We start from the raw sequence: 11,745 nt of genomic DNA, 5'->3' as shown, positions 1-11,745 counted from the left end.
GAATTGGGTCCAGCCTGCAGAGATTCTTCAGTTTCACTCACAAACAAGTGAATAAAACAGATTCACTTCCTCTAACTTGTCTTGAAATTCCTAATAAAAGCAGCAGATGGCACCATCACCACGTTAAGTTCTGCCAAATTTTGCTAAATATTTTTGATTAGTATGTCCTGACTTCGCTCATATCACACACCCCATGGAATCTGTTTTCATTTTTTTAGTTATCCTGTACCATTCTGAGTCACCATCCAATGTTCCCAATAGAGCTCCCCTGCGCCGGCCCCCGGGTGGGCCGCGTCGTCTCGGCGTTTTCCGGGTGGCCGCAACATTACCCCGAGCAAGAAAGGGCCCTCAGCCACACAGGACAGGGCGGTCTGCAGGGCTGCCCAACGACAGCCAGTTCTCACCAGCGTTCTGTCCAAACTGATCCCGGTTTGGGCAAAACGCTCGTGAGAATTGGCCGTAAAACGCCTGGAGAATTTGATTTTGGCGCCACACATCTGCAGGGCTGCCCTCGGGCCTGTCCTGGGATCGCGAATGGTCCTGTCCGAACCCCGCCAGAAAGCCCTCCGCGAGTCAGGTGCAGGCGAGGGAAATGACTCCCGCTCCTTAGCCTTCAGGGGTCCTCCTGATTCTTGCAGATGGGGCCAGGACAGCCCCGTGGCCTGGGCAGAAACTCTTGCCCCCTTACACGGCCTTCGGTTTTACAGGGCCCTGTCGCTCAGGACCTCCAACTGGGGAAACTTGAGACCCGCGCCTCGACACCCTCTACCAACCCAGTGTAAACGGTGCCTTTCGGAGCTGTGGAGAAGCCTCTGAGTGAGAGAGACCTACGTGCCCACAATGAGGCCAGCCCGTCCTTGGGCGCCCCAGCCGCCCAAAAAGTCGGAAGCAGACGCCCAGGCACAACCCCTGCCTCGACTCTGCTCCGGCAAAGCTCCCCTGCCCCGGCCCCGGGTGGGCCGCGACGCCTTGGCGCCTTTTCTGCGTGGCCAAGACAGGCCCACGGGGAACAGGGCGGTCCGCAGAGGCTGCCCAACGCCGGCGTTCTGCCCAAACCGATCCCAGTCTGGGCAGAACGCACGTGAGAATTGGCAGGAAAACGCCCAGCGAACCCGCCGCACGTCTGCCCGGACCCCCCTGGGCCTGACCCGGCATCGCGAGGGGTCGAGTCCGAACCCCGCCAGAAAGCCCTCCGGGAATCAGGCGCCGGCGAGGCCGATGCCTCCTGGTCCTCAGCCTCGGGCTGTCCCCTCCCTGCCGCTCTCCCATGGGCCCTGGCCTGCCCCGGGCCGGGCTCGAAGCCTCGCCTGCTTCCTCAGCTTTCCGTTTCCAGGGTCCTGTCCTTCAGGACCTCCAACTGGCGAACCCTGAGGCCTGCGCAACGACGCCCCCTGACGCCCCGGCGCAAACGGTGCCTTTCGGCGCTTCAGACAAGCCTCAAAGCGCGAGAAACCTTCGTGCCCCAAATGACGTCAGCCCCATTGTGGGGCGCCCCAGCCCCGGAAAAGTCGGAGGCGGACACCGGGCCACAACCCCTGCCTCGACTCTGCTCCGGCAAAGCTCCCCTGCCCCGGGGCCCCCGGGTGGGCCGCGTCGCCTCGGCGCGTTTTCCGGGTGGCCGAGACAGGCCCGGAGCAAGAAAGGGCCCTCCGCCACGGGTAACAGGGCGGACCGCAGGGCTGCCCACTGCCGGCCAGTTCTCAGGAGCGTTCCGCCAATAGCGATCCTGGTTTGAGCAGAACGCTTGTGAGAACTGGCCGGAAAACGCCCGGCGAGCTCGCTTCGGGCGCCGCAATTCTGCAGGCCCGTCCCTTGGGCCTGGCCTGTAATCTCGAGGCGCTGGGACGAACACTGCCAGAAAGCCCTCCGGGAACCAGGCTCTGACGAGGCCGCTGCCTCCTGCCCCTCAGCCTTGGGCTGTCCCCTCCCTAGCGCTCTCTGATAGGCCCTGGCCTTCCCCAGGGCCCGGGCTCCAAACCTTGCCTGCTTCCTCAGCCTTCCGTTTCCAGGGTCCTGTCCCCCGGATCCTCCAAGTGGGGAACACTGAGCCCGTGGCCACAAATCCCCCTTCCTCCCGAGCGCAATCTGTGCCTTTCCGCGCTTCCGGCAAGTCTCGGAGGGAGAGAAACCTCTGTGCCCCCACTGAGCTCAGCCCCATCCTTGGGCGCCCCTGACGCCCGAAAAGTTGGAGGCGGACGCCCAGCCACAAGTCCTGTCTCAACTCTGCTCCAAAAAAGTTCCCCTGCCCCAGCGCCCCCCCCCCCCCCCCCGGTGCTCCGCGTCGTCTGGGCTCGTTTTCCCGGTGGGTGAGACAGGCACCGAGCAAGAATGGGCCCTCGGCCACAGGGAACAGGGTGGTCCACAGGGCTGTCCAACTCAGCCAATTCTGACAAGCGTTCTGCCCAGACCAATCCCGGTTTGGGCATAAAGCTCATGAGAATTGGCCGGAAACGCCCAGCGAACTCGCTTCCGACGCCGCATGTCTGCAGTGATGCCCCCGGGGCCTGGCCTGGCACCGTGAGGGGTCGCGTTCTAACCCCGCTAGGAAACCAACCGGGAGTCAGGCGCCGGCGAGCCCGACGCCTCCTGGTCCTCATCCCCAGGCTGTCCCCTCCCTGGCGCTCTACGATGGGCCCTGGCCTGCCCCGAGGCCCTGGATCGATGCCTCACCTGCTTCCTTAGCCTTCCGTTGCCAGGGTCCTGTCCCTCAGGGCCTCCAACGGTGGTTCCCCGATTCCAGTGCTCGGCACGCCCTACTGCCCTGGCGCAAACGGGCCATTCTGTGCTTCGGACAATCCTTGGAGAGCGAGAAACCTAGTGCTCCACTGAGTGCTCCTTGGGCGCCTTAGCCACCTGAAATGTCGGAGGCAGATGCCCGGCTGCAACCCCTCCCTCAAATCTGCTCCGGGAACGCTCCCCTGCCCCGGGGCCACCGGGTGGGCAGCGTTGTCTCGGCATATTTTCAGGGTGGCCGCAATATGCCCCAGTGAGAAAAGGCCCTCCGCCCCCATATAACAGGGTGGTCCCCAGGGCCGCCCTACGCTGGCCAATTCTCAAGAGCGTTCTGCCCGAATCGATCCTTGTTTGGGCACAATGCTTGTGAGCATTGGCCGGAAAACGCCTGGTTAACTCGCTCTGGGTGCCGCTCGTCTGCAGGGCCGCCCCTTGGGCCTGGCCTGGCATCGCGAGGGGTCGCGTCCGAACCCAGCCAGAAAGCCCTCTGCGAGTCAGGCACAGGTTAGGCCAATGCCTCTTGCTCCTAGCCTTGGGGGTCCCTTCCCTGACGCTGGAAAATGGGGCCGGGGACAAACCCGAAGCCCCGGCACGAGTCCTCGCCCACATACTCTGCATTCCGTTTCCAGGGTCTTGTTTCTTAGCGTCTCCAACTGGGGAACCCTGAGTCCCTCACCACGATGCCCCCTGCCACCCTGGGGCAAACGGTGCCTTTCAGAGCTTGGGCAAGCCTCTGAGCGAGAGGAACCTTCGTGTCCCCACTGAGGCCAGCCCCATCCTTGGGCGCCCCAGCCACCCGAAAAGTCGGAGGCGGATGCCAGGAAATAACCCGTCCCTCAACTCTACTCTGGGAATGCTCCCCTCACTGGGTCCCCCAGCTGGAATGCGTCGCCTCAGCGCATTTTCCGGATGGCCAAGACATGGCTCGACAGAGAAAGGGCCCTTGGCCTCGGTGGACAGGGCAGTCCGTAGGGCCGCCCAGGGCCGCAGGGCTAATTCTCACCAGCGTTCTTCCTAAACCGATCCCTGTTTGGGCAGAACGCTGGTGAGAATTGGCCGGAAAACGCCAAGCAAACTCGCTTGGGGGCACCGCATGTCTTTTGGGCCGCGCCTGGGCCTGGCCTGGGATCGCGAGTGGTCACGTGTGAACCCTGCCAGAAAGCTATCCGCAAGTCAGGCACAGGCGAGGCTGAGACCTCTTGCTCCTCAACTTCCAAGGTTCCTCTCCCTGCCGCTAGCAGATGGGGCCAGGACAGCCCCGAGGCCGGGCACTAACCCTCGCCCGCTATCTCGGCCTTTCGTTTCCAGGGTCCTGTCCCTGGGGTCCTCCAACACGGGAACCCTGAGTCCCGCACCGCGACGCCCCCTATGGTGCCTTTTGTAGCTCCGGACATGCTTCCCAGCGAGAGAGACCTTCTTGCCCGCACTGAGGCCAGCCCCATCCTTGGGCGCCCTGGCCGCCTGAAAAGCCGGAAGCTGTCACCCAGCCACAACCCCTCCCTCAACTCTGCTCCAGAAAAGCAGGGGCTTTTCTGCGCTGGGGCCCCAGGCTGGGCTGTGTTGTCTCCGCTCGTTTTTTGGGTGGGGGCGACATGTCCCCAGCGAGAAAGGGCCCTCAATCACGTGGGTCAGGGCGGTCCACAGGACTGCCCAATGCCAGCTAATTCTCAGGAGAATTCTACCCAAAGGGATCCCGGTTTGGGACAGGAAGTAACCTGGCCTCCCTCATAAACCACCCCCACCAGCATTTGGCCCCCTGGCCAGAAAGCCAGATTCTGACACACTGCAGGATGCATTTCCTCAACTCAATTCCAGTGGGAGCCCGCCTTGGTGCTGGCAAATCGGAGCAGCTATTACCCAAGGCCATGACCCTAACCCTAATTTGCATTTCAGGCTTCCTTCTACAGGGGCCTTTCATGCAAACTCTCTGGCTTGGGAACCCTGGAGTTACACCATAGGAATCCTCCTGCCACCCAGCAGGTAATCAGTCTGTTTGGAGCTGCACGGGACATTCAGAACCGGTGAAAAATTGCGTGTCTCCATGAGTACTCCCCCACGTTCTGCAGTCCCATAAGCATCATGCACCATCACCTGTCCACCATCCTCAACTCGGCTTCTCCGGGAACCCACCTCCAGACCAGCAGTTCGGGCATGCCACACCCCTACCTCAGCTCTCCTCAGGGACCCCTGTCAGCTCTAGGCAGACCTGGAACTCCCCTGCCTCCTGCAAAGCTCTGGGATTCCCCTCGCCTTCTTCTTGATTGACACCGCCCGTGGCTTTCTTCACAAAGGGGAAAGGCTACCTCCTGAGTGCTTAACACCTCCTTTCCTCTTCTGCCCTATTTCTCTCCACTTACCTTTGTACCTGGGCAAAGTGGAAGGAACATATCCATGGAACACAGACATGTTCTGACACCTGAATCTTCCTGGCAGCTTTCTGAGAGCTCCTTATGCAAACCGAATCTAGTGTATCCTACCACATTGTGTTTGCAAATGATCATCAAGAGAACAAGAGAGAGAAAGTCACTCCACTTTTACCTCACTCTTCATGGAGTAGACCATGGTCTTCTTTTCTTCCTTGACTTCCATTCTAATTTGTTTCCATGCAGTGTTCATTCCTTTGCTTCAGGGGTAGGATTTCATGATTCCTCGCCTACACAGAACACCCAGAACTCATCACAATGAGTGCCCTTCCTAATAGCCGTCACCCATTGAACCCTTCCCTCCACACCCCTGCTCTCTAGCTGCCCTCGGTTGGTGCTCTAAGTTTGAGTTTCTTTTCTCATTGACCTATCTTTCTCCCCTCATTATGTTCATGTTTTCTTTCTGAAATTTCATAGAGGACAAATTATAGGCAATTGGTCATTTCTTACTGATTTTGCTCAGCTAAATCCACTAGATCCATCTACTTCCTTGCAAATGGTAAGGTTTCATTCTTTCTGAACCTGGCTCCTATTCCATTGGGAATACGTGGAATATTAGATATCTATGTTCATATATATACATATATACACACATATCGCTCATCAGTGAATTGACATTGGGACTCCCTCCATCATTTCGCTATGGTTGATAATGCTGGTGTCCATATCATAGTGCTTGTATCCCACTGAATGTGCATTTTTGTGCCCTTGAGGGAAATACCTAGGAGGGCAACTGCTGGATCCTAGGGTTGTTCAGTTCTTAGCTTTCAGGGGAACCACCATCCTCTTTTCCAGAGTGGCTGCAACAACACGCATGCCCACCGACAGTGCAGGAGGGTTCCACTGGAAGCAGAACATTCCCTGCCAGCAATTTCCTAAGGAGGAAACAGAAAACCTAGGGGATAACATGACTCAGATAGAGTCGGGCAAGCAGCCCCAGAAGTTCACTCCTTTCCCCCTTTCCTGACACCATGCCCTGGGAAGCCATCAGAATGCCTCTATCCAGTGGAATTCCCAAAGGCTCTCCTTCTGACTTCACCGCCCAAGAAACTGCAGAGAAAGGATGCCATGGCCAACTCTCTAGGTGGTCCACCAAGTAAAACTAGAAAGTCAAGCTTCCCTTTTCAATCGCCCAAGGCTCCTTGGAATCCTTTTGAATGTTCCCTCTGCCCTCATCGGAACTCTTTGGATAAAAAAGACAAATCCATTAGGATCCGTACCCTTGGACAAAGGAGAAGCCATCCTCCAAGCCTCTATGTGACCACAAACAGCCACCTCGCTCTAGATGCCGGCGATTCCACCACAGCCTAGGACCCATGAAATCAACACTGTTCCATGAAGGAAAGCATTCTAGGTCCCAAACACACACCGAGTTCATCTCATCTTCCTTTTCGAACCCAAGGGATTGCTTAGGAAAGAGATGTTCCAAATACCTCTGTGAGCCAGAAATAAGCAGAGAAAATGAGATGCCCTGCCAGGTGCTCCCTGCAAGGAAACTCAGGAACCCTAGCACCCATGCTCCATTGCTGACAGCTGCATTCGTGTGACTTTTTGGCTCCACTGGAGATGAGAGAAAACCCAGGATGTTTGGGGTGGAAGAGAAGTTTTACCTCCCATGCTGGAGTGGATGTGCCACTGTGCCCCATGGGCCTGCTGTTTTCTCTGAATGTTGATGTCCTGGGACAAGCTGCATGAAGAATTCAGACGCTGATTTCCAAACTACAGGTCTCGTGGAGCCAGAGTGAAGAAGGGTTGTCAGGTGCAGATAAGCAGGTACCTCCCACCTAAAGCCTACACACTGCTCCGATTCCTGGGAGAAGGAGAGACACATGCTTGTTTCCTAAGTGGTCATTCACTTCCGTATCAAGCTGACCAATGCTCTTGTCCTTTTTGGAGAAGCAAATATACTCTTCCAAACAGACACCCAACTCTTCGGTTCCAAAGGCACCATGGGTTGAATTTGGTTTCCCCGGCTCCAGACCCCCACCGGGAGGACCCTCCTGAGCCATCATGACAGCACAGTCCCATCCAGCCTGGGGCAACGAGGCACAGTGCTGACTGAGTGGGGGCTTGGCTCCAGCAATTCTTACCACCACTCTTGAGCCTGGGGAGACAGAGTCTTCAGCTCAACACTCTGTCATGGAAGAACAAGCTGCAGTGCCTGTTTCCGAGTCTCTCACCCAGCACATCAAGACTGCTCTCAGAGCCAGCAGGCTCCTGATCTGGTGTATTTGCCACAGCAGCTCGCCGCTGCCCCCCAGTGGTAGCAAGCAGCATTGCACCCCACCATGCTCTCAGGCACCACAGCTCACCACGCCCTCCAGTGGCATGAATCTGCATTGCCGAGCCTTCCACAGACTACTAATGCATCTGGGAAAACCCTCCAAATGTCCAAAAGCCACACTGACATTGTCCTTCCAGATTGGGACTTCTAGGCCAACCCCACGAGACCATAGGCCACGCAAGCAGAAACGGTGTCTTTCAGAGCTGAGAAAAAACCTCGGAATGAGAGAAGCCTTCATGACCCACTGAGGCAAGCCCCAACTATCCGCGCCCCAGCCACCCGAAAAGTCGGAGGCGGACGCCTGGCAGCTCCGGCAAAGCTCCACTGTGCCGGCCCCGGCTGGGCCGCGTCCTCTCGGCACGTTTTCTGTGAGAAAGGGTCCTTGGCCACTGGGCGGGGAGGGCAGGGTGGTCCGTAGAGCTGCCCAACTCCGGCCAATTCTCACGGGCGTTCTGCCCTAACCAGTCCCGGTTTGAGCAGAACGCTGGTGAGAATTGGCCCGAAAATGCTTCGGGTGCCTCAGGTCTGCAGGGCCGCCCTGCAGACCCATCATACCCATTTTACTTGTGAAAAAAGCAGATTAAAAAAAAAAAAAAGTTAAACAAAATACTAAAGTCAATCAGTGACAGAATCAGGAGTGGCCAGGCCAATTAGAAGGTTCTGCCAATAGGAATTTCTGAGAGAGATTTTTTTTCCTCCTATGCGATTCTAGTCCCCTACCTTGGGTTATTTCCTCTCTCCAAAATAAATAAATAAGTAAGTAAATAAATAAATAAATAAATACGATATACCAGGTGAAGAGCTTCTAAGTATTTTGTGGGCTCAATTGCTTTTCTTCTAAATGAAAGTATGTATGAAATTCCTACATATAATACAATCAAAATCAAGGGCACCTGGCTGGCTCAGGCAGTAGAACATGTAACTCTTGATCTTAGGGTCCTGAGTTCAAGTCCCATTGCTGGTCATGAGACTTGAACTAGTTAATGAACAACCACAAGCAAAATCAGAGATACTCTGGTTGTATCAATACTGGGGCAATCTAGAGATTTCCCCATGTGCCCTCTTCTGTATCACATTTTGCTGTATCTTTCTCCCTATTAAAGAAGATGAGTTCAAGGGTACAGGAGAAAGTGAAAAACAGTCAATGCAGAAATGTTTGACTAAAACATGAATGCCCAGTGTAGCAATGTAATTACATGTAGCGAATGTACATTACAATGTAGCAATGTAAAAGTAAACACAATGGAGAAAGAAGAGCCACCATGCTTGGAAGAGAGAGGGACAATGCCACAGTCATCACAAATGAATAAACACAGAAAAAAAACTTCCCACTTGAAAATGATATCCACTGCCCTTTGTTTTCCTCTGCTCTCCAAAGGAAATTTAAAGACAACTTGGCTGTGATTCGGAACTAGAAATTAGAATTGCCAGTAGTTTGGTTCTTATAATTGCTTGTTTTCTATCCCCAGCCTCCAATTAGACACAACTCTGGAGCACTGTAGTAGACATTGGACCCAGAATACCCATAGAGACAGAATCCCTGCCTTTTTGGACTTTATAAACTGGATCAGACAATAGAATTGGATAGTTTTAGGCTACAATATATGAAGGGAAATGTATATATTTTGCACATATATTATTACTTTCAAAGGTTTTTAATTATTTATACATTGACCAATGAGTATTTAATGCTAATGCACCATGAATCAGAAGCTAGTGTAGGTTCTTGGGATAGTTCTGTGAACAAGACAAACAAAATTCTTTACTCATGGAGCTTACAGACCTGTAAATAGGGGGAGAATAATTATAAACAGATGAATGATTTTCAAATAGCATGAAGTGCTTTGAAAAAAAAAAAAAGTAAATAACAATTTGACTCAGATTGATGGGCGGGCTCCCTGGTTGTATTCTGCTTCAGACTGAGGAATCAGGGAAGGCTGCCCAGAGAAAATGATGTTTGAAATGAGAACTGATTGTGCAGAAGAATCCCACATGCAAAAGTTCTGAAGGCAAGGCACGTAGCCAAAGTGGAAGGGCCAAGTCTCTCAGACAGGAGCAAATTGGTGTATTTGTGTGATAAACAAACAAACAAACAAAAAAAAAAAAACAGTAAGGCTGGAGAGGAGAAGTGAGTTGGGGGAGACAAACCATGAGAGACTGTGAGCTCTGAGAAACAAACTGAGGGTTTTGGAGGGGAAGGAGTGGGAGATTGGGTAAGCCTGGTGGTGGGTATTAAGGAGAGCACATATTGCATGGAACACTGGGTGTGGTACATAAACAATGAATTCTGGGACCCTGAAAAGAAAAAGAATAAATAAATAAAATTTTTTTAAAAAAAGTTATTTTTTTTATCATCAGCATTATTTAACAATGCCAATGATCAAATATTCCCTGAAAATACCTTTTGCTTTCCTAGGTTTTGAATCATTTTTGTGATTATTGTTAAGTTTTACAACTCTTTTTATCTATTTATGTACACTGCCCATTCTTCTTATTGTAGGATTGTGATTAGAGGAAGAGATTCCTAGAAAATTAAAGTTATCATACAAAATTCACCCAATGGAGGGGCCTGGATTGATAGTAGAAAACCAGTTTCTTATTTTTGCCTGGAAGGTGTTTGCCTCATTTCTGTTCTGTTAGCAGGCTAACCTTTTTTCCTTTAACCAGATAAGCAATCTGTGAAAAATCCCCTGTTTTGCAAAGACTGCGTTATAGAACAGGGAGGCTGATGAACGTTGAGATTAAGATCCACATGACTACTTTGCAAGGTATCTACAAAAATTTAGCAAAACTTTCATGGCAGGTTAAGTGAGGGGGAGAAACTCACTTATTTACTCTCCATTGAACTCTTCCATTTTGATATGTGTTAGTAAGAACCTCAGAGCTCTTGGCTGTATCTCCATCCAGACTTCTGCACTAACAGACTGGACATCATCTGGCACCTTAATATCCCTAGGATAATATTGAAACCCCACCTCCCCCCACCCCAACCTCCATTCCCTGAAATGCTTGCCTGAGAAAGCTCAGTGCTTCCAGGAAAATTTACTGTTTGTTCCAGTCAAAACTTGGTGATGGACAGGCCTCTAATTCCCTCTTAGAGCAGTTACCTTAGAAATGTTGCAATATTAATTCCTTTCTCTGACCTTTGAAAAGTAATTGAAGCTATTTCTTCAAGGAGCTGAGAGCCATCTCTCTGAAATGCAAACATCCAGAGAGTTAAGAGAGAGGACTCTCACTCTCCCTGTCCCTGTGGGAGAATAAAGATCTAATTTCACCAGGGGCACCATCTTGCTTTGACATGTATGGCTGCCACCATCATAAAGACTGGAGAAGTTTATTTCTCTCCTAAATAGGCACCAACTAACAAATCTTCACATGAATTAAGACCCCTTAATACCACTCAGTGTCTCTCCTTTTGCATGCCTTTAAAAAGAAAGTCAATACTTTGTTTTGGAGAAGTTGAGTTCCTTCATGCTGGTCCCTCTTCTTCACTATAATTGTATTACTGAATGAAATCTGTCCTCACTGCTTTATTTTTATATATATATATATTTTTAGATTTTATTTATTAATTTGACAGAGAGAAATCACAAGTAGACGGAGAGGCAGCCAGAGAGAGAGAGAGAGAGGGAAGCAGGCTCCCTGCTGTACAGAGAGCCGGATGTGGGACTCGATCCCAGGACGCTGAGATCATGACCTGAGCCGAAGGCAGCAGCTTAACCCACTGAGCCACCCAGGCACCCCTGTCCTCACTGCTTTAATGAGTGTCTGGGTTTGTCTCAGATGTCTCCTTCATTCTGCTTGCTTCATAGTCTTGTAAGTGGATTGAGTACCTTTCTGGTTTCCAGTCAAGATCAGTGTTTTCCATATGTCATTAATTTGGGTATTTTGTATAATATTTTAGTCCCAGAATTCTCCATAAGTTGTCACACTCATTTTTTCTTATCTCTAGGGGATTTGTTCCAAGATCCCCTGTGGAGGCCTGCCCTAAGGATAGTACTGAATCTTACATATACACTGTTTTTTTTTCCTTCTTCTTGTACATAAGTACCTATGTGATAGGCCTTGTGAGGTAGGTTTAGGCTGCTACTGACTTTCTGATGATACATCAGGAGGATCATCTTCTTCGTGACCACAGTTGCCTGGGGGGTAACTGAAACCATGCAAAGCAAAAACCACAATTAAATGGGGGGACTATGTACTTATAAGTGTATGAAAAAATCATGCATTTTGCAACAAAAGTGAGCTTTGGTTTGATTTTTTGCTTCAATATTTTTATTAGCTTCTTAAAACTGGGTAAGGGAC

This window comes from Mustela nivalis, assembly GCF_964662115.1.
Source record: "Mustela nivalis genome assembly, chromosome: 7".
Lineage (NCBI taxonomy): Eukaryota > Metazoa > Chordata > Mammalia > Carnivora > Mustelidae > Mustela > Mustela nivalis.
The sequence above is the reverse complement of the archived record's forward strand: the minus strand, read 5'-3'. Positions refer to the sequence as shown.